The sequence below is a fragment of the Amblyomma mixtum genome, chromosome 4, assembly GCF_055824585.1.
Source record: "Amblyomma mixtum isolate Tamu chromosome 4, ASM5582458v1, whole genome shotgun sequence".
NCBI lineage: Eukaryota > Metazoa > Arthropoda > Arachnida > Ixodida > Ixodidae > Amblyomma > Amblyomma mixtum.
The window spans coordinates 113,068,779-113,092,812 of record NC_143015.1 but is presented as its reverse complement, the minus strand read 5'-3'; the positions used below and the strand labels follow the sequence as shown (position 1 = coordinate 113,092,812).

General features: G+C 47.3%; 1 long non-coding RNA gene across 1 annotated transcript; it reads left to right on the top strand.

Annotated features, from left to right (window-relative positions):
• Window positions 1–4,042: 4,042 nt before the first annotated feature.
• LOC149347920 (uncharacterized) lies at window positions 4,043–22,627 on the top strand. Its single transcript, XR_016292224.1, has 4 exons — window positions 4,043–4,191; window positions 15,049–15,120; window positions 18,502–18,605; window positions 22,459–22,627. It is a non-coding gene; the product is annotated as an uncharacterized LOC149347920 (long non-coding RNA).
• The last annotated feature ends 1,407 nt before the right edge of the window (window positions 22,628–24,034 follow it).

The window sequence follows — 24,034 nt, the reverse complement described above, 5'->3', positions numbered from 1 at the left end:
CGTCACATGGCGCCAACTCCAGACGGACACTTCCCTAATCCCAAAAGATTCCATAATATATTTCCTGAACGGTATATGCCGATGTGTAAACACTGCAATATCCCAGCAGACCTCCTTCATATGGTCTGGACTTGTCCACGACAACACATGCCAACACCCACACAACATACCTGGGGGGCTCGTCTACGCAGCTCTACCCTAGGCGACCAACGAACGCTCATCGGTCTCGCTCTAGAGGCTGCCAGATTCCAAGGAGTCTTGGCCGACCCCTAGATCTGGGCCTTCGGCCCCTTAGACTGTTTTAATGTTTACCAACCAACCAACCAAATCCATGCCCCCATGTCCTTTGTCAACTCGGCACCCAGCATCATTCGCCCGTGACGAAGCAGCCAGGCTCGTCCACCTGAGCCCGCGCACTCCACCCGACGGCTCTTCCCGGCACCTGACATGCACTTACCGGACTCTCCATCTCTGGCTACTCCATCTCTGCCCCGTCGGCGCGCAAATTTCGCCGTTCCGTCTAGGCGGGGGGCCCTATAGCGCCCGGCGACGCTATAAAGCGCCGGCGCTGAGATCGTCGTTACAGCGCGCGCTAGAAGAAAATAAAGCTGGACAGCGCGTGCTCGGGGCGCACGCCCGGCACGGGCAGTCCGGAACTAGAAGCCTGCCACGCTGGTCGTCTCTCTCTGGTGCTCCGCTGCGACCCCGCAAATCCTTAACAGAGTATTCGACGTTGAATCCATGTTGTTGTTGTAGCCTACGACAGAATGGCACATACCCACTCTGGGGGATCGGCCAAGAATCGGGTGGAAAAGGTTGGTATTCACCTGTACGTAGTAAAGGCAAAAGGAAAGCACACGGGAGAGGAACACCGGGGGAGTCTACCACAAGAAGGGCACGGAGAGGATGAAAAAAAAAATCAACAAAACTGAAAACAAATAATAAGAATAATAATAATAATCATAAGATATATATATATATAAAGGAGATTGGATTGGAGAGAGAGAGAAAGAGAGAAAAGAGAATAATTCGAAGAAAAAAAAATGAAGCATAAAAAGAAAATACTGAAAGCGTTAGCAAGGTAGTCGATGAGATTCCAGCAAGAAATTTTGAACAGCATCACAAACAGACCTGTGGCTGAACCCAAGTGTGGTGGCACCAAATGATAGCAAGTGTGGGCTGCTCAAACTGAGGCCAAGTTGCTGTAAGGGCAACTCCAGCAGTCTTCTTCTCAAAGAGGTGAAACGACGACAATGGAGCCAAAAATGATCGATAGATTCAGGCTCACGGCAAAATGCACAGAGGGGAGATAGCGCCAAACCAGATCTGTGCAGATAGAAATTTAGAGGGGGGATGCGGCAGCGCAACCTCGTCAGAGATACTTCTAGCTGCCGAGATGGACAAATTTTCCTGCTCCATGAATATTTCAGATGCTGATATTCCACCGATGTTAAAAGTGTTGTGGCTTGCACACTTAATAACGCTCGACGCCGGAACCTAGATGCTGTGATATACGCTGTAGCCGGGATGATGGGCAACACAGGGCCGCCTAGGGAAGCCTTTGCAAGGTTATCCGCGATCTCATTGACAGTCACGCTGCTGTGGCCGGGTACCCATATCAAGTGAACAAGGCTCAAATGCGAAGGAAGAAGCGATAAAAAAGTGCTTAAAGTGGGACAGTCAACATGCGACGCGAGGGACGAACACAAAGATAAAGAATCGGCAATGACTGCCACTGCAGAAATAGAAGGATCAAGCTTGCGCAGAGCAAGAACTACTGCTAGAAACTCAGCTTGAAAAATAGGGGTGTAATCCGGAAGGCGCAGCGAAAAGGACCAGTCTAAGCGGGCGGGGCCCGTTGCACGAGCCCGCCTTCGTCTTCTCTCTCTCCCGCCTGCCAAAGTGGCGATAAACTACACCAGTGTTTATTGGCTGATCACCCAAAGTGGGTATGTGCCATCTTAATTGTAAGGCCAACAACATCAGTGCGTCGTTGATGGCTTCTCACCGAGGGTTTGTGGGTGCCAGGGCTTCTAGGCTGGAAGACTGAAGCAGCTTCTCTCGCCAAGTGCTGGCGTGGCGTCTCCTGGCGCGCTGTTCGAGGGCGCCACAGGCGACAGATCTAGACGGACGCTGTACAGCGCGAGCTTGTGCAGGAGCACTCACGCGACAAAAGACCCGTAAGAGAATGTGGCTAGGGTGCGGGCGATCCCTTGCATCAGTGGCGTAGCCAGAAATTTTGTTCGGGGGGGAGGAGCTCATGTTGCAGCACGGGCTCCTCATAGAATTTGTGGAGGGATCAAACGCAATAATAATAACTGCATGGCCATTGACAATGCCATTGTGTATTAAATAACACTACGCACTGTCTAGACAAGTGAAATATGTATTTTTAAAAATAAAATAATGTATTCATATGTCTTAAAAATCATGGCAGACAAAACTGATACCAATGCATCCATGTTATTGCGTATTTAATAAGTAAAGAAAATATAATACGACGTCTAAAACTATCAGTCTGAAACCAGCAAAGCATGCCGCTGATATGAAAGAGTAAAGGCCACGAAATGAGGAAGTAGAGGACAAATATTTCAATGAATCTTTGTCGTTCAAGAACCTATACATTTTCGTACATATGCAACCGCCAGGGAGAAATTTCAACGACGCTGTCCTTCGTTCCAGTGTACTGGGCAGCAGCAGCTGTCACCGGTCATGCATTTCCGAGTAATTGCACCGAAATGTTAGTCGAAACAGCGAGCACATTTATAAAAAAATTCAGGGGGAACTTTGACTCTCTAAAGTGCTGCAAGGCGAAAGCCTTTCCTGGCGCACTGTTTGTTTTTATTTACTTTTTTATTTTTCACATTCTTTTTATTTTTGCTACTATCTTGTTTTTATTGTTTTTATTTTTATTTTCATATCCTATTTTATTTTGCTTTTATTTTTGCTTATTTTTATTTTCCTTTTCTTGACTTTATTCCTTTTATTTTATTTATGAAACCTATGCATTCACCAGATGCGCCTTTATTCATGCTCGAACCTTGAGCCTTCGTGGCGGAGTGGTAGCGTCTCCTCTTCAAATGCCAAAGGCCCTGGTTCGATTCCCACCCTCGGCGCAGTTTCTTTTTAAGCAGTGACACCGAAAGGCGGACAGATCTGCCGACGCGTCTGTCGACACGGCTGCCGACGCGCGTCTGCTAACGACAGTATGAGGCATTAAAGGCTTTCGCCTTAAAAGAGGAGTTGTGCAAAATATACATTAGATCGACGTGCGAAGATAAAATGGAGTATTAGAAATGCGAAGATACAACTTCATAAAGGACAAAAAAGTGCCACTGGAAACAAAGTCACTGTATATGTACACAGAACCTCGCATCAAGATATTTAAATACACAAATGTCTCCATTAAAGCTACGTGTCTAACCAAAAGTAACTCTATATAATGCAGCAAACAAGGCAGATAAACACCTTGCGCAATCACAGATAGTAAACTTTGCGCACTTTAAGACACACGATCCAGGCAAGAACAGCACTATGACAGCCGAAGTCGCGATATGTACTTGGGCCATACTGCGGTCGGGGACAGTTCGAAAAAATTTCGGGGGGGGGGGGGGCTGAAGCCCTATAAGCACCCCCCTTGGCTACGCCCCTGCCTTGCATGCTTGCGGACAAGCGCGAAAGCGACACGGCTGCTGTGCGACCTTTTGTCTGCAGCGTCTTGCATTCGTCAGCCCACGATATCTCGCTCCTCCTCGCCATCAACACCAGGGGCGTAGCCAGGGGTGGGGGGGGGGGGTGATAAGTCGTCGCGACGCTAGGCTACGGGCGAGACGCTATGCGAGACGCGCGGCGAGACGCCAGGCCGAGACGCTATACACTTGGTGCTGCGTAGTCGAGACGCAGCACCCGAAGAGAGACAGTCCACCGAGGCAGCTGGGATAGGAAGTCGTTATTTGGGGTTGGTTGGTTGGTTGGTTGGTTGAGACTGAGAGAAGGTTAGCCTGGTAGGTTGCGAAAGCAAAAGTGCAGCGCCTCCAACAGAAGGAACGCAGTGCGCCGCGTCTACAGGCCACGCGTGGCTACCGGCCGCCGCTGCGCGACGACTCAAAGCGTCTTGGAACGCAGTGCGCCGCGTCTACAGGTCACGCGTGGCTACCGGCCGCCGCTGCGCGACGACTCAAAGCATCTTCGGTAATTTTTTTATATTTTGTTTTTGATGTTGTTGCGACTGAGAGAAAGAAACGGAGCGAGTTGGTCGCCCGTAACCTACAGCTTGTATGACGCCACAGGTGCGCGGCGCGGCGTAACTGCATCCGGGCTATCTGAAGGAGCGAGTTGGTCGCCCATATTCACTCCGCTAAAGGTCAAACGTAACTGCGGCCGGGTCACGCGAAGGATTGAAAGTGCGAGTAGTACTGCTTTCGCAATACTACTCGCTCCACCGCCTCTCTCAAAGGCGGAGGAGCGGCTTCTCCTTGGCCTGTATACTAATACTTTGCTGTGCCCGGCAGCTCTGAAACACTTCGACCCTTCTTTCTCGGGCAGCTGTCCGCACTGTGCGGAGAAGTCTTCGGATATCTACCACATGATGTGGGCCTTCCCCTCCAACCCTGCTATCCCCCCTCACCCCAACCCAACCCGGGAAGACTGGGAGGTGACCCTGCTCGGCTGCTCTGACCTGCAGGCCCAACGGGCCTTGGTCGCGCGAGCCCGGGCGGCGGCCAACGCCACTGGGGTCCCGAACTAGGGACCTACACCTAGTACTTGTAAGGGCTGGTCCCCTCTGGGCCAGCTCATACATAACCTCTTGAAATGTATCTGTATATAATTGTTTTTCACCACCACCACCACCACCAACGAACACAATGAACGCCGACGGCATATGGCTGCAGCTCCGCGTTTCTGGCCCAACGCTGTCAATGCCTGCAGCCCACATCTCTCTCTCATCACCCCACGTACCTATAAGCGCGATTCAGGCGTCCAGTGACCCAGGGAGCCATTGTGCGCACTTCCTTTCCTTAAAATGATCGGAGTGTAAAACGTGCACAAAGTTGTCAATGCCAACGCATGCAGGTGGTGGTGGTTGTGAAAACATTTATTAAGAAGGGACAGGAGGTATGTTTGGATCAGCCCTTAAGGGAGCGATCCTTACAAGTACTAGGTGGTGGTGGCGGTGAAAAACATTTATGGGCAATTAAATTTTTACAGAAAGGGGATTGGGGTAGGAGCCTATTGGCCCTTTCCCTTACAATACTAGGTGGAGCCCCTATTCCGGTGCCCCATTGGCAAGCAACGCCGCCCGCGTCCGTTGAACCAAGGCCTTTTGGCTCTTTAGGTCTTGACAGCCGAGCAGGGCCGCCTCCCAGTCTTCTCTGGTGGTGTAGTTCCTCCCCTTTGTCCAGTGTCTTAGCCGGCGGAGGGTAGGGTGTTGGTAGGCCCGACGGGATAATCTTAAGTGCTGAAGTATGTCGGTGTAAGTTTGTAGTGGGGTAGGAGGTTCCACAGCATCCGTATGGGTGCCCGGGGGAGAAATGCTCGGGCTGAGGCATGTGCGCTCTCGTTCCCTGGGATGCCCTGGTGACCTGGTACCCATATTAAGTGCTTTTGTGTGGGTTGGTAGCCACGGGTGTAGCTATCTTGCAGGATTTTAGCTGCTAGCTGTGCGACCCTGCCCCTGATGTAATTGCGATACGCTGTCTGTGAATCTGTGAGAATGTATTCTGAGCTACTGTGTGTTGCAGCTAGAGCAATCGCTACTTCTTCGGCAGCCAGTATGTCCTGGCTAGCTAGTACTAGTCCGTCCACTGTTTTATTTTGATGCACTACCGCGACGGCCGTCATTCCCTGCTCGGGACCCGCAGCATCGACTTAGAATACGCCCTCGCGCCCATCGTAGTGCCTTTTCATAGCTTCGGCTCGTGCTTGTCGTCCTGACTGGTGAAAATCGGGGTGCATATTCCTGGGTAGTGGCGCTGCCTTGAATTGTCCTCTTCATGAGGCTGGGATGTCGTTTTTAGTGTGTAGCTGTCGAGGACAATTGATGTTTAAATCAGTGAGGACTTGTCGGCCAGTCCGACTAGTGGAGGGCCGTACCACCTGCGCCGTGAGGTGTGCCTCTATTAACTCGTTTATCGTGTTGTGCACTCCCAGTCCTAAGAGCCGGTCCGTTGATGTCGCAAGACGGAGGGCCAGGGCCTTCTTGTAAGCTGTTCTGATTATGACTTCTAGGTTCCTGATGTCGCGCTTCTTGAGGCGGAGGTAGGGTGCTGCGTAGACGACGCGGCTTACGACGAAAGCCTGCACCAGTCGCAGAGTATCTTCTCGCATCACTGATTTCCGCGTTGTTATCCTGGCGATCATCCTGGCGACTTGGTCGCTCACGAGCCGTAGTTTCTGGAGGGTGAGGAGGTTGTTGCCGTTGTTATTTATGTACAGACCTAGTATCTTGAGGGTCTGAACTTCCTTGATGGGCGAGTTGTCAACGCAGATGTTGATGGTGTCCTGATTATTGCGTTGACGGAAGACTACGAGTTCAAATTTTTCGGGAGAGAAGGTTAGTCCACAAGCCCATGCATAATTTTGAAATGTTGTTGCCGCTGTTTGTAGTTGTTCTTCAATCATTCCCATACTTCCCGTGGTTGTCCAGATGGTTATATCATCAGCGTACAGGGCGTGGCGTATGCCCTGTACCTGATTGTGAAGAGGTGGGAGATTTAGGAGCACAATGTTGAAGAGAAGTGGGGATAGTACTGCCCCTTGCGGAGTGCCTCTCGTGCCCATCTTCACTTGCGTTGTTTGTTTTGTGCCGCTGCTGATGTTGACGGTTCTGTCCGTAAGGAAATCGCAGATGTATAAGTAAACTCGCTGGCCACAGTTCGTGCTGTGGAGGTTGTTGAGGATCGTGGAGTGCTTAACGTTGTCAAAGGCTCCCTTGAGGTCGAAGGTTAGCAGCGCTCGGTTACTATTTCTGCTTACGGGATCAATGACTTCGCGTTTGAGTTGCAGAAGCCCATCATGGGTTGACAAGTGTGCCCTGAATCCAAACATAGTGTGTGGCAGTAGCTCATTGTCCTCAAGATAACTGGAGAGACATGCGTGGACTGCCTTTTACATGAGTTTGCCTGAGCAGGACGGGACGGATATGGGGCGCAGGTTTTCGATGCTGATTTTCTTGCCGGGTTTGGGGATAAAGTGTACATTGGCTGTTTTCCATGCTTGTGGAATGGTGCCGTTACGCACTTTTCCACAAGCATGGAAACATAACATAAACATTCGTTAACATAACATAAACATAAACATAACATAAACATTCGTTTATGTAATCTGTGAGTTGTTGCAGAGCCTCTGTGCCGAGGTTGGCCAGAAGTCGGACAATAATTTTGTCTTGTCCCGGGGCTGTGCCTCGGCGCATATCTGCTAGTGCTGCAGTGATTTCCTCTGAAGTGAAGTCTCTATCTAGGTCTTCGTTCGGTTCCCCACGGTACTCTTTATTGTAGGGTTGTGGGTCTCTCTCGGTGCAGATATAGCGACGCGTGAGTTCATCCACTTGATCCGTGCCTTGAAAGCTGTGTAGGGCTCGATGCAAATTTCTGTGTTGTTCACTCTTCACTTTCGGAAGGTCAATTAGTCATCGCAGAAGGTTCCACATAGCCTTGGTGCCTAGGCGGCCGTCGAGGGATTCGCACTTCGTTAGCCAATTGATGTGAACGAGGTCCCATGTGTATTGGTCTGCTTGAATAGTAAGCTTGGCGAATTCGAGTTCCTCATCCTCGGGGTCGGAGGGGACTGCCCGGTGAGAGGGCGCGCGGGGGCGGCGGTGAGACTTTGGGTGCACATTGGGGCAGAGAAGTCAACGAGCAGCTGGTCACGTGATAACTTTCTTTTAAGGCCAATAAATGAAGCTACGTAAATTGACGGAAACAGCACTACTAGCGGTTTTTCGAGGCGGTCTAAAAGTTTTTCATGGACACTTTCGTCCTGAAGTCAATAATTAAAAAGTTAGGTAATTAAACTTAACTAATTAATTAACTTTGAAGATCGAAAAATATACTCAAGACTAGGCCATGCGACTATGAACAACCCTCAGCTGGTTGCACTGGACTAGGACACTTCGCCTTTTTTAAAAGTTTGGTTACATTTAGCTGGGAAAACCGGTATATATCTAGCCAGAAACCTTATTCACGCCTTTTTCAGCATGTTGTAGTATGTCGTCTGCGTAACTGGTCGTATGCATATGTAAGGACTAATATTTATGCGTTCGCGAATTCCGTAACAAACGACCGCCGCGGTGGCTCAGCGGTTATGGCGCTCGGCTGCTGACCCGAAAGACACGGGTTCGATCCCGGCCGCGGCGGTCGAATTTCAGTGAAGGCGAAATTGTAGAGGCCCGTGTACTGTGCGATGTCAGTGAACGCTAATAAGGGAGTAATTACTCATTGAAGTCCACCCAAGCGCAGCCATACGGCTACAAAGGAAAGCTATACAGCTTTCTCAGAAAATTCGCTGTTAAAGAAAAATTCGTCCTGGTTCGGGGTTCGAACCCGGGACCACCGCTTCACCGGAGCAGTCGCTCTACCAATTGAGCTAACCGGGACGACAAGCTTATGGTAGCATTTGGTCAGTGAACGCAAGCAAGAATTTGGTCAGTGAACGCTAAAGAACCCCAAGTGATCGAAACTTCCGGAGCCCTTCAGTACGGAGCCCTTCACTACGGCGTCCCTCATAGTCTGTGTCGCTTTGGGACGTTAAGCCCCATAACAACAGAAACCACCCAAGAGCTTTCATTGAGAACGGTGCCTGTTCATTTCATTTGCGAAAGGAACCACAGAGGTGCCGGAAGGCAACCCTCAATCAAGCCTTGGAGTTCAACATCCAAATTATGTGTAGAATGTGCGAAACAGGAACGTGGAGTACTAATGTCTTCGTTGCTGAAGAAGTGATCATGGTATGATGGTACAAAGGTGAAAGGGCAGCTGTGGCACAGAGCATCGGGGAATACATATATAGGTCTGTTGGGTAGTAGGAAAAGACTCCAATCAATCAATTTCTATTGATTTCACACCAAGTGTTTTGGGGTGAAGATGGCACGGGCCATCGCAATGCGGAAGAGATGGAAAGGAACTCACGCCCCCTTCTTGTTTTTACGGCATGGGCACACAGTTCTGCTTTCTCAACGGGAGGACTCCAGCTACTAATGTATGTCTTCCAAGCAAGCGAAACGGGTATTACTGAACTTGACTGAAATGTACAGATAAAAAAAGGTACTGCTGTTTTCAAGTTCTCTCTGATTGCAAGTGCTGCTCTGTGCTAAAAGCGCGAGAGATCGACGTATATTCAGGTGTTCTCAGAGCCTGATCTTAGGGCAGAGCAACGAGGTTAGTGGAAGGCCGGGAGCTGTCATCTTGTAGGCTTCCCTGCATAGCCCTGGGGCTCCGTGCTAACGACGAGAACTTCTAGGAAAGATAATACCTCGGGCATAAGACGGTGTTTTTGACAGAATTGGAGCGCTGAATGAAAAACGATGTCGTCAGAATATAAAGAGCAAAATTAACTCCGTCGGTGTTTAACGTCGTAAAGCAAGTCAGGCTATAAGGGACGCCGCAGTGTAGGGCCCCAAAAAATTCGACCGCCTGGGGCTCTTTACAGGAGAAAAAAATTGACGTATCTTCTTCTTCTTCTTCACCTCATTGTAATGGCACATACCCTCGTGGGGGGATTGGCCAAGGTATAGTGGTATAAATAAGGAATTTTTCATAGGATTACGACAAAATATCGGAGCCAAACGTGAATTTTGAAAAATGTATTCATGAAAAACGACAGAAGAATATTTGAAGTGAAATAACAAAGAACATTTTGGCGAGAATAAAAAAAAAAACTCCAAGACTTTTAAAGGAGTTAGCAAATCAACCTTCCAGCTGCAATTATGTAATCATGGAGATTCCCACAAATTGAACCCAATGCAAATCCTTAGGCGCTCGCTCCGAACGATAACAACACTGGCAGAGATAACGGGAGCCCTAACCTGGAGAGAGGGACCTCCAGGTAAATCTTTCTCTGAAGTGCGAACTTTGGACAGTAGAGCAGGAAATGGTCCACAGATTCACCGTCCCTGCATGAGTCACATAGGTTTGTCGGTGACCACCCACATCTGCATAGGTATAAATTTAAACTGGGAATCCTGCACCGCAGTCGCGTCATTGATACCTCACACTGCCTGGTTTTACACGAACGGACGTTCCATTTATACGCTAAGTGCTGATAATCAGCAGTATTTAGTAAGGGATCGCGTAACCTGGCTGATATGTGTTGGAACCGCTGAAACCTGGAGATCGCCAGAAGACTGAAATTCGGGACGGGATGCGTTACTGACCCGTCAAGAGCTGACCTTGCTAAATAATCAGCCACCTCGTTTGAATGAATGCCTGCATGACCAGGAACCCAGACAAAACGGACCTCCTTTAAAGTGGAAGGGGGAAAAATCGCAGGAAACGGTACAAAAAATCTTTTTGGGAAGTTTCAAGGGAGACTAAAACAGACAAACAATCAGCCAGGATGATAACGTGAGATACATGACACGGAATTTTGTGCAGGGCCATTCCAAGAGCCAAAAATTCCGCAAAGAATAAAGGGATATAATCTGGGATGCGGACAGAATAGCTCCATGCCAAATCCCGCGAAAAGATGCCAACTGCAGCTTTTTGGCAGCTGACGGAGGCATCGGTAGTAAGCACCACATGATGGGGGAATTCCGCTATATGACCAGAAAGAATGCCGTTTCGAATGTCGAGCTTCCTCTTTTTCGCCGAACAGGAACCAGCATTGATTTGCGATGACGCTCTGACTCTCTCTAATAACAAGACCCTGTGCTCAAAGACAGTCTTCTAGAAACTTCGGGAGTAGTGTCTTCATCTATACAAAGATTCCAGGAGCACGGGAATTGTGAATTCGTTACAGGACTCGGTATAAACCAGAAACATTTGGGGATTATCGGAGAGACAGATATTAGCTCTTTAGAAGAGTTAACTGTTGGGCTAGTTGGTGATCATACAAACTAAAAAGATCAACACACACAAGAAAGAAGACACCACCCCCGTGGTGTCTTCTTTCTTGATAGTTTTCAACCCATGGATCCCTAGAAAGCGATCCACGCCAGTTCGGCAATGGCTTTGGTTCTTGTAGTATTTTTCTTGGTTGGTTGGTTGGCCTCAAATAATATGACCCATACGCACTACGGGGGACTGTCCAAGCCACAGGCGCTGAACTGCTGGAATGAGGAGCATTTTATTGCGAAAGCAATACTACTTGCACTTTGCAGGGCGACCACCATCGTGCCGCGGCGGTGACCACCATTGACCTTCATTTGACCTTGATTGCATTAGATTGGATTAGATTGTATTACATAACATTGGATTGGACTGGACTGGAATGGATTAATTAGATTAGATTACATTAGATTAGAGTAGATTACATTGGATTGTATTCGATTGGATTGTATTAGATTGTATTGGATTGAATTGGATTTGATTGCATTTGAATGAACTGGATTGGATTGGTTTGGATTGGATTGTATAACCGATGCATCACCACAAGTCTAACCACAAGCACCACCACCAGCTACACTACCAGCTGTACCATGGCGTAGGTACGGATATTGCTTTCGCAATTACCGGGCTTAACCAAGCTAAGCCACAGCGAATTTTTTAAAGGAAGAGCAGCAGTAATATGGTATAGGCTATTTTTCTTCTTCCCTTTAATCTCTGTCCCGTGATGCATGCGCTGATGGCTCGCGCGCTGTGAAGACGAAGTAGATGATTACTGCATACGTTGTTTTTCCTCTACAGGATCCTGTCGTGCTCTCTCTTTCATGCAAATTTCAACCAATTCCTCAAGTTCAATCCCTAAAATACCTGGGCGTCATTTATGACGACAAACTCACCTGGCGGCCTCACATTGACCATGTTGCTGTAAAAGGGACTCGTGCCGCAGGCATGTTACGGAGGTTATCTAGTCACAGGTACGGCATGCGCAGGGATACGCTCCTAATGATTTACGTATTGTATGTTAGGCCAATTTTAGAATTTGGCTCTGTGTTGTTTTCAGGCTCGGCTTCATACAAACTTCGTCCTCTCATCCTTTTGGAGAGGGAGGTGCTTCGGATGTGCCTTGGCGTCCCCAAATTCGTGGCTACCACTGTGCTGTACCTTGAGGCCCGCATTCCTCCTCTGTTAACCCGATTTCACTTTCTAACTGTGCAGACTTTCCTCAAAATCTTTGAATCCCATTTTCACCGTTCGCAAAGCATTTTCTGTTGCCAGCCGACCTCCTTTTTTGGTGTCCACTGGCCTCGTTTTCATACCCCACAGGTTGTGTTCGTGCAAAGGCTGCTTGAGCCTTTAAACGTGCAGATTTACAACATCCTTCTAGCATTAAGCAGTGGGTCCTCTGTCCACATTGTTTTCGACAACATTTTTCCTCAAAACGCGAAACTTTTACCACCCCGTATTTTAAATGGTCTATTAGAGGATCATTTAAGGTCCCTACCTACAAAAATTGCAATAGCAACCGATGCCTCTCAGTGCAACGAAAAGGCAGGGGTGGGAATTTACTGTCCGAGTTTAAACTGGTCCTTTTCGCTGCGCCTTCCGGATTACACCCCTATTTTTCAAGCTGAGTTTCTGGCAGTAGTTCTTGCTCTGCGCAAGCTTGATCCTTCTATTTCTGCAGTGGCAGTCATTACCGATTCTTTATCTTTGTGTTCGTCCCTCGCGTCGCATGTTGACTGTCCCACTTTAAGCACTTTTTTATCGCTTCTTCCTTCGCATTTGAGCCTTGTTCACTTGATATGGGTACCCGGCCACAGCAGCGTGACTGTCAATGAGATCGCGGATAACCTTGCAAAGGCTTCCCTAGGCGGCCCTGTGTTGCCCATCATCCCGGCTACAGCGTATATCACGGCATCTAGGTTCCGGCGTCGAGCGTTATTAAGTGTGCAAGCCACAACACTTTTAACATCGGTGGAATATCAGCATCTGAAATATTCATGGAGCAGGAAAATTTGTCCATCTCGGCAGCTAGAAGTATCTCTGACGAGGTTGCGCTGCCGCATCCCCCCTCTAAATTTCTATCTGCACAGATCTGGTTTGGCGCTATCTCCCCTCTGTGCATTTTGCCGTGAGCCTGAATCTATCGATCATTTTTGGCTCCATTGTCGTCGTTTCACCTCTTTGAGAAGAAGACTGCTGGAGTTGCCCTTACAGCAACTTGGCCTCAGTTTGAGCAGCCCACACTTGCTATCATTTGGTGCCACCACACTTGGGTTCAGCCACAGGTCTGTTTGTGACGCTGTTCAAAATTTCTTGCTGGAATCTCATCGACTACCTTGCTAAAGCTTTCAGTATTTTCTTTTAATGCTTCATTTTTTTAGAATTATTCTCTTTTCTCTTTCTTTCTCTCTCCAATCCAATCTCCTATATATATATATATATATTATGGTTATTATTATTATTATTATTATTATTATTTGTTTTTAGTTTTGTTGATTTTTTTTTATTCATCCTCTCCGTGCCCTTCTTGTGGTTGACTCCCCCGGTGTTCCTCTCCCGTGTGCTTTCCTTTTGCCTTTACTACGTACAGGTGAATACCAACCTTTACCACCCGATTCTTGGCCGATCCCCCAGAGTGGGTATGTGCCATTCTGTCGTAGGCTACAACAACAACAACTGCCCCAGCCGTTTCTTTTCCAGCTGGCGGTCGTCTCTCACTGGTCTCGTGCAGTGCCCAGACTAGGTCGATTAGCCTGTGCTCTCCGACTTGAAGGCGCTGATCGCTTCACAGTTTTTAACCGCTCCACGCAGCCTCCTCGTGTTGGCTTCAACCGAGGTAAGAAGAATTTCAGCGTTACTCGCACACGGAGCGCTCATATAGGATGGAGAGGTGAGCGCAGGGTTTGCTGAATTACTGACATAGCGTTGTGGTGCTTGCATCAAGAAATAGACGCTGCAAGGGACGCTTCAATAAGTACCCCCCCCCCCCCCCCCCCTTCAGTGTGGCTATTTAAAAATTGACCGAAGGGAGGCGAGCCGTCCTTCAGCCAGGTTATGGGAGGCAAGGAGTGTTCTGAAATAGTTGACACACTGCAATAGGGTAAGTTGTCGCCTACGCCAAATGGCAGCTTTTTATTATTGCGAAAGCAATACTACTTGCACTTTGCAGGGTGACCACCATCGTGCCGCGGCGGTGACCACCATTGACCTTAATTTGACCTTGATTGCATTAGATTGGATTACATTAGATTGGATTGGACTGGACTGGATTGGACTGGACTGGATTGGATTAGATTAGATTAGAGTAGATTACATTGGATTGGAGTGCATTAGATTGGTCGGGATTGGATTGGATTGGTTGGATTGGACTATATAACCGATGCATCACCACAAGTCTAACCACAAGCACCACCACCAGCTACACTACCAACTGTACCATGGCGTAGGTACGGATATTGCTTTCGCAATTACCGGGCTTAACCAAGCTAAGACACAGCGAATTTTTTTCTGGCTCACTCATTGCCTTTGAGGGCAACGTGAGATGTCTTGTTCATATCTCTCACCCAACGTACGACTGAGCAGTTTTGCCGCTCCGTTCCAAAGTTCCGATGAAGGGCTGTGTCTAGACTAACAGGTCCCACGGCTAAATCACGCGAAAAATGTTAGTAAAATTAATGAATGTCTTATCAATGGAGAATCTATTCACATTGACGAAGGAGGGAAGGTGGCAATCCTTCATTGTCTTTGGTTGGGTGGCGGTGACTTCATTCGGCTCTGCGGAACTGATTAAGCCTTTCCGACGACATTCCACTTTTGCGACCTCAACGGGTGCCTTTTCTAATGTCAACGTGACTGTGGCGACTCCTTGGGCCTTATATTACTCCGTAATTGTAATATCTGTGTCAGTGTGTCAAGTGCTGTGACGCACTCCTCTCGGCAGAAAGGATCGGCTGCAAAAAGACAAAACTCAGCTTGACAATCATTCGGAGCTTCCTTTTGGTTCAAGGTCCTGCGTCCCACTGGGTGTAAACCATGTCAGTCATTGCTGAAGCCTCGCCGTACATGCAATCACCAGCAGGTAAGTGTGGAAAACAAACAGAGTGAGTACCTTACACTCAGTCTATGCCATTGTTATGTACTAAAATTGCGTACCCGGCATCAAAAACGATCCATGTGTTTTGCGTTCACGTTGGGAGTCTCTTCTATTTGTATTCTGTGTTGTATATCTGTTGTTTTCTTTGATAAATCCCCCCCCCCCCCGTGTAATGCCCGCATTGGGCCTTTAGGGCATTAAAATAAATAAAAATAAATATTGAGTGGTGCATAGCGAAGCAAATGCGACCTCAGCCTTTAAGGCGTTATCATAGTACTCACTCCAGTTCTCTCTTGTTTTCAGTTTATGAATATGTTATGACTGGTAACTATTGCTCCGGTAAGTACTGGTGCGCCATCCTATTTGGAACAGCCTAGGAAAGTGCGTTTGTGTCAGCAGTATAGCCCTGACAATACGAATATTTGACGAGATGCGTAGCGCTGTCAGTGAATGCTGACAATTATCTAAGAATTACACCTGTGTATGTAAAATGCGCTTGAAATGTACCGCGAAAGCATTACTTTCGTTGGGCTGCGTTTGAATGCACATTGTTGTTGCGCGTTGCATCAATGGCCCGGTACTTTGGTAAAAGGTTTGGTTTGGTTTATGGGGTTTAACGTCCCAAAGCGACTGAGGCTATCAGAGACGCCGTAGTGAAGGGCTTCGGAAATTTCGACCACCTGGGGTTCTTTAACGTGCACTGACATCGCACAGTACACGGGCCTCTAGAATTTCTCCTCCAAAGAAATTCCAGCCGCCGCGGCCGAGATCGAACCCGCGTCTTTCGGGTCAGCAGCCGAGCACCATAACCGCTGAGCCACCGCGGCGGCACTTTGGTAAAAGCAATGGTAAAAGCATATTGGAGTGGGAAACCGTTTATGAACGCAATTTTTCATATAACGTGAGATTTCACTTTAACAATCAATATATCCGCAGATCACACGACGGCTGCTTAGCATGTTTTTTTTTTCTATTAATGTTCTCGCAATCGTCAAAAGCGTTCCCCATTTAGTTTTCTAAGGCAATCTTCACTGCTCGGTGCGATGGATGGAAACACTTCAAAAAGAATAATTTTGCTACATATCAGGAGAATGGACTATTACCTTCAATGGTTCCATAACAGTATTTTACAATTTTTCAATTTTCTAAACTTTTTTTCCGAGAATGTTGGACATGGCGATTCGTCGTGTGTCGTACTGTTCTGGCCTAAGTCGAGGTCTCGCTCACTTTTCAGCCGAGAAAACAGAGTAAGTCCTGCCTCATCTCTTGGCACTGCATCACGAGCAATACAGAGCCCATTAGGGAGCGCAATCATTTCGTGACGAGCGCAGACACTCCGTATAGTAGTGGTTGCGATGTAGTAGCTGGAGCCCTACATGCCTCCGCCGTTTTATGGACTACCAAGAAAAACGCTTTGCAGCCCTAAGAGGTTAAACGTTTGGTTTGGTTTATAGGGTTTAACGTCCCAAAGCGACTAAGGCTATGAGAGACGCCGTAGTGAAGGGCTTCGGAAATTTCGACCACCTGGGGTACTTTAACGTGCACTGACATCGCACAGTACACGGGGCTCTAGAATTTCTCCTCCAAAGAAATTCCAGCCGCCGCGGCCGGGATCGAACCCGCGCCTTTTGGGTCAGCAGCCGAGCACCATAACCCCTGAGCCACCGCGGCGGCTTAAGAGGTTAAACGTGTGCTGCAACATCATGATTCTAAGAACCCGAAACACCCGCTTTCTTCGTAGCCCCATCGCTGTGGCCGGTAGCGATTTATTCACCGCGGCTTTCGGTTAGCGAGTTGTATTTATCTGGACGCCTTTTAGAGGGCTAACATCAAAATGGAATAGTGATGCGAAAGTTTAAAATGTCATTTTAATTTCAAGAAAGGGAAATGTATTAAAATTCTAGAGGCCCGTGTGCTGTGCGATGTCAGTGCACGTTAAAGAACCCCAGGTGGTGGAAATTTCCGGAGCCCTCCACTACGGCGTCTCTCATAGCCTGAGTCGCTTTGGGACGTTAAACCCCATAAATCAAACCAAACCAAACCAGAAAGATACTAAAGTTATTTTTCAAGAATAACAACTTAAATGGGTCATTCGCAATATGCCTAAATTTTTCGTCGAAAATTTTGCGCTGAATGTATCAATAAAAAAATTGCGAAAATTTCTATCCCTGATTAGCAAGCAGCGCACTTAAAAACGCGATGAAGCTGAGGCGACAGCCTTTATTTTAGCCCTTGAGTCTTTTTGTGCGCGTGGTCGTTGGTCAAAGCTCTGCACTACTTGGCTGGAACCGCTTGTGTTGAAGCAGAAAAGCTAGATATCTGCATATGAATAGGAAGCCGCAATATTGATGTGCATATCAAAAAGTTCGCGGCGCATTCTTAAAAGAATATAGTTCAGTGGATGCGCTGTGCGGATTTGACATGTACTTTCCTCAGCAGCACGCAGCACATTGTCCTGGAACACTTGTGCACTGTTTCTAGAGGCCCGAGTACTGTGCGATATCAGTGCACCGTTAAAAGAGTTCAGGTGGCCGAAATTTCCGGAGCCCTTCACTACGGCCTCTCTCATAGCCTGAGTCGCTTTGGGACGTTAAACCACATAAACCAACCAACTTGTGCACTGTGTATACAACCAGAGCTGGTGGCATTTTAGTAATGCCAAAACCCGCAAAAGTACTTAAAATTGTTGTGGCTGGCGGACACCTTGGTTTTCTTGGTTTTCCGGCGTACTGGTACCGATATACCGTTAGCTACAATGATGCCGCTATAGTCGCCTACATTGGAATTCAGCACTGAGGCTGCGCCTGGGGTTATGAAGGAAGTAGTCTGCTGTTAAAGGTTCTCTTGTTGCCTCAGCAAAACGTAGACGAGAAGACCAAATGGTAGGGGCAAAAATTATTGTACTTTTTAACCTGTTCAATGGCGTGAAACTTTGAAAGGGAGATTTTGTTTTCTGCAGTGACAGGCCACAGGAGTAGCGCACCTTTCTGCTAGCCCAAGAATGCTGCGTTTGCGAAATGATGCTTCTGTTGTATCTGATTTCAGCGCACAAAATAGCCGTAAATGAAACTGCTGATAACGTGCGCGTAGCTATAGATGCCCAATCATTGATTAGGAGATCCAGGAACTATTGTTGGGAGTATCATACAGACTGAAGTGCAACGACTGATCTCCACTGTGCTCAGATCTTAATGACTCAGCACAACAAGTGCACGCCTGCGGGCCATGTGCACGACCACATTTCAAAAGGGCAGTGCTTTCAGTACCGATTTCTGGCCAGTAGGTCGACGCAGACTTCTGGCCATAGCGTAATTGTCTTCCTTCGTTCAGTCCGTCTTCTCACGCAACCCCACACAACCCGTGCAGGGAAATTGACCTCAAGGCTGTTTTCACAGGCGTGGTCTTCACTCTTCTATTCCTGGGAATCACCGCTCTGGCCGCGTTCATGTACTCGGGAGTGATGGGCAGAGGTAAGAGATATTCTACGAACGGTAGAGAAAGCGGCGATGAAAACGTCACCTACAAGCCCCCTCCTCCATCTCATGAAGAACTCTGAGTGATATGAGGTGGAAGATGTTTAACCATATCCTGTACCTCAGACCAGACAGAGAAATAAGTTCCATGCGTGGGAAGGGTGGAATTATACATGTATACATGGTTTACTAAGATGGTTGTAGCCCACTATTATAGTCCCACATGCGACTGGCAACACTATTGGCTTGTTGACTATAGCTCTGTAGGGGATCCAGATTTTCTAATAATACGTTCATTTCCTAAAGCATTTTTTATGGATATACCGGCTACGTCGACGTCACAGTCGGTGCTGGGAACGCCGGCCAACTACAATATTAAGAAATCACTAGTCAAAAGAGCGAACAGTGTCAGCGCTACCTTACTTCTACTTTATTCTCTTAGCTTACGTTACTGCAGTTACCCACATTACATTCTAATTATCCCAAACCTCTATTTTGACCATCTCTCGAAAGCTTTTGTTGCGAAGAGGCGTGGCCAGCAAGGCTGTAAAATTGAACCTCGTGCTCATAGCTTCAAGGAAACTAAAAAGTTATACAAACGATGCTACCGGGTGGTGCAAATGAGGTTGGGTGCTGAGAAGCAAAATGCCCGGTGACGTACTTTGTATTAGATTATTGTTACTTGCTGCAACCCTTTGAAAATAGCGTATTCGGGAATCAGAACGAGGCCTAAATGGGCAACTGCAGCAGCGTTTCTAAACATTATGGGCTTCTGCTGGAGGGAATACGTCCTTTTTATTTATTTATTTATTTATTTATTTATTAATTTAACAATACTGTCAACCCTCGTGCGAGGGTCCTTACAGAGAGGGTATAAAAATTTCATAGAAAAACAGCACTATTCACAAGCATTGAATACATCAGCATGAAACGGTACATCATTCAGTCAAGCACCAAATGGCACTTTCAAGCAGGTGGTTATCCAGAGATCGTTCGAATTCATGCACATCACTCTGTTACACAACACTCATTGGCAAATCATTCCACATTTCAACTGCATGAGGGAAGAAGGAATGTTTGAAAGTTTCACAACGGGCGTTGTAAGGCTGAATTATCCGAACTGCGTTTGCCTGGTGCTTGTATGTATGTTTCCTTCTGAATATTTATCTGTCCTTGAAGCATCTGTAACAATAGCTTCAGCCGATTTTTTTTTGTCGTGTTTCTAATAAATCCAGGTTGCAGGAAGAGAGCATATCCGCAACTGAGTCTGTCCTTCGATATCGGCAGCAAACAAAGCGAACAGCGTACCTCTGAACTCTGTCTAATTGTTTCTTGAAATAATTCTGTTTAGGACTCCATACTACTGACGCATACTCAAGGACTGGCCTCACAAAAGCTTTATATGCAATTAGTATTACATCCCGTGTAGCATGCTCCAATTTTTTTCTCAAAAAACATAACCTCTGGTATGCTTTAGAGCAAACCTATTCTATATGGGTGCCCCAATTTAAGTTTCGTGTTATTGTCACTCCTAGACACTTAAACTGAGTTACATTTACCAAACATTTGTCACCAATGACAAACATATTCTTGTTTGTTGCAAACACCAACTAGCCCAACAACAAGTTCTTCTAATATTCTTGTTTGTTGCAAATACTGCGTCTGCGAGCTGGTATATGCGGCTTGCGAACTGAGCTGCACTACACTATAAATAGAAAGGAGTGAAAAGGGAATAAAGTTGTCCTCTAGTGCACTCCTTTTTATAAAAGGGAGTGTGCTAGAGGACACTTTCCACCCTTTCTAGGCGTATTCTTGTTTAGAGCGTAGCGACATGCCTTTCACCAGGAAAATCGTGCAGACAGGGTATGTTCCGCGCATGGGTCCCTAATACCTCAACGCACAATCCTTTTTCTAATCCCGCCACGGTGGCTCAGTGGTTATGGCACTCGGCTGCTGACCCGAAAGACGCGGGTTCGAACCCGGCCGCGCCGGTCGAATTTCGATGGAGGAGAAATTCTAGAGGCCCGTGTACTGTGCGATATCAGTGCACGTTAAAGAACCCCAGGTGGTCGAAATTTCCGGAGCCCTTCACTACGGCGTACCTCATAGGCCGAGTTGCTTCGGTACGTTAAACCCCAGTAAACCGCCTAACCATGGTGGCTCAGTGGTTATGGTGCTCGGCTGCTGACCCGAAAGACGCGGGTTCGAACCCGGCCGCGGCGGTCGAATTTCGATGGAGGCCAAATCCTAGAGGTCCGTGTACTGTGCGATGTCAGTGCGCCTTAAGAACCCCCGGTGGTCGAAATTTACGGAGACCTTCACTACGGCGTCCCTCATAGGCCGAGTTGCTTCGGTACGTTAAACCCCAGTAAACCGCCTAACCGTGGTGGCTCAGTGGTTATGGTGCTCGGCTGCTGACCCGAAAGACGCGGGTTCGGTCCCGGCCGCGGCGGTTGAATTTCTTTGGAGGAGAAATTCTAGAGGCCCGTGTACTGTGCGATATCAGTGCACGTTAAAGAACCCCAGGTGGTCGAAATTTCCGGAGCCCTCCACTACGGCGTCTCTCATAGCCTTAGTCGCTTTGGGACGTTAAACCCCATAAACCTGAACCCCAGTAAACCAAACCTTTTTCTAGCTAGTGTGCCCAAGCGAATCACATAAAATATCGAGGGCTAATGTTTTGGGAGGCACGCGATTAAATAAGCAAGAAAAACAGCGCACACGTTGGGAAGGTCGTCACTGAGCGGTTGTTTGCGCCGTTTTACTTTTTTTTTCTCTTCGTGCTGGAGAGAGTCCCGAGGGTATACATTTGATAGCAGAGGTGCTGTCAGCCTCCTGAGCATACGTTAGAAATCATTCCCTCGTCACTTTTCCGCAACGTCTGCAGGCAAAGACAGGCGAGGAGGTGGCTGCTTTAATCTTGAGACATACGGATTCTTTCGTGTAGAGCCGCGGCACTCCTGGTTTGGAAAGTTGCCGAAAGGTGGCGCAAGGGCAAAGGATGACGCACTAATGCGTGGTATGCACAATATTTTCCGCTGACAGCAATTGCTGCACTGCAGCTAAATTGTAGCTCAATAGCAGCTCTGTTTTACTTGAACAGAATGCACCGTCATACGTTAATAAAAATTTTCCTTTATGTCGGATTGGACTATGTCGTTCAGCCATCCATGGCTTCATTTTTTTGCGTCGTCAGGTTTGCCAGTTAACCTTAGTCTTGTTCCGCTTGGGAAAAGAATAAGACATGCGATTATCTTCAAGATTAATTATTTAGAACGACTACAATACATGGGAAGGCGTCCATAAAACTGGCGTTCGAAAACTGGCTACGTTTTTTGTGTTAGAATTACAGGCAAGAAAGGTGCTTTTTCGCTTCCACTTAAACGAACCCCCCTTTTCCTAACATTGTTTTTCTCAACAGATATGACTACATTTAAAACAACATGAGGCCTCATGTCTCATAAGAAACTGAGAACGAGGTTACGAAAAAATTGGCAGTGCCTTAGCTCGGCTATGCCAGGATATACGTAGCGAAAGGGAGCGCAACAACGAGGAAAGCGGTGTGACGTCATACCAATCGGCGGGGGCGGCTCCGCGGCGAGGCGCGCGGTCTGACGTCATGCCAGATGGCGCGACGAGCGCGCGGCGTTCGCCTCATCGGAGCAGTGCCACAGCGAAATCGCAACTTCGTGGCCGATGTAGCTTTCGCTACAAGAAGGGAAGGTGCTTAAACTCTATCGCCCGTAATCGACACTGTACCCAAGCTGTGAGGAAAGGAATAAAAGGGTGAACTGGGGGGAGAGAGGAAGAATTTGACCGTTCAGCAGGCTAGTGATTGATATGGGCGCAGATGGCAGCCGGAGTGACGACGGACGACTTTGAGCTTGATTGAGGCCCTGAGGATGGTCGATACGGAGGTGTCCACGGTGGCGGCGTTGCTCGTGGGTCCGACGGATGGCTGGTGCTCGATAGGGGTCATAGCCGACGACCCACCATTCCAGCGCATAGCCCGGAGGAGCCAGAGGGTGAGAGAATACGCTGCTTTGTTCCCTCGCCTCTACAACATGCGGCGCTATCTATGTTTGCGATTCCAATGGGAGAAATATCACAAGCGCCAGATAAGTCATCAAGAAAAGAACGCCTATAGCCGGCCTATAACTTCAGCTCAGTTTACATACCTCAGGAAATGTATGCTGTTATGTTTCAAAATCGCGTCGAGAAGATGCAAAATATCAACGAGCTTGGAAGGTCCTTGAGCTCTCCATAACGAGACGAGTTTCAAGAAGGGTCGCATATAATTTCTGTCTCTAGTGTATAAAGATGTCTTTAGTGCACTGTAATACAAGATGTGGTGCATATCAGAAAAGGAATGAAAAATTTAAGTAGCGAAGTGCCTGAGTTACTTAGAATTACTTAGAGGTACTTAAAACAACCACTTTTGTTTAATTTTTGCGCTGCGTGAAATAATCATTATCAATCGAAAGCAGTGCGGCCGTAAACTGCACCCAATAACAGACGCACAGCAATTAATGTGAAATGTGCGATGCTTCGTGAAGTGTACGGATGGGTCTAACTTTGTGTACTCCGTATCCGCGCTTTCAAATAATGCAAAGGGGCGTCAAAATCAATTTCTTGAACGGCATAGACCGTAATAGTGTGCAGAAATTTAAAAAAAAATTGTAGGGGTTAGTTATTTACAAATCCTAAAATCTTATACGGCTTTTACTAACAGCTAGCTATAAACCTTTGTTTGGAACAAGGTGCCTAACTGTGAAAGGTAAAAAAATGGCTGTGGCTTAGCTTGGTTAAAGGGTCAGTCTACTCACCGAGATGAGTGTATAAATAATGGCATATTCTGGTAGTTGGCACCCTATAACATCAATAACGAGGGGTCTGCGCCCGGTTTAGGCAGTAATTTATATTTTATTTCGGCGTTAAAAGTCGCGTAAAAAAGCATGGTGGCGACCCCAAACGTTCATTTTGTTCAAGAAAGTGGTAGTCTTTTTTTGTAGAAGCATAAGTGAATATACTACGTACCATTTGTATGCCCCAATGTCAGAGAAACGCACGTTTTGTTCTAGTAAACTGTAGAAGGCGTACCGCTCGCTTTTTCTGTAAATCACATGAATATTTATAGTTACACGTACGCAAAACGCAGGCACATTCCCACTTTTAGTTCAGCGTATGCTAGCAGAGACGCAAAAATAAACTCAGCCTATGGTGGCGCCATCTGGTCGTGAGGACGGGAACCATTGCTGTAAACAAACCGACTCTCCACTTAAGCCTAGGAGCGGCAGAATCGTCACTCTAATTATTAAAATAAAGCAAATTTATCTCTTATATGTTTTCTTAGAGGCGAGATGAGACGAAGCGAAAGACAGGCGCCCCATTTATGGACAGTGAACGCACTGAAAAAGGCAGTAACA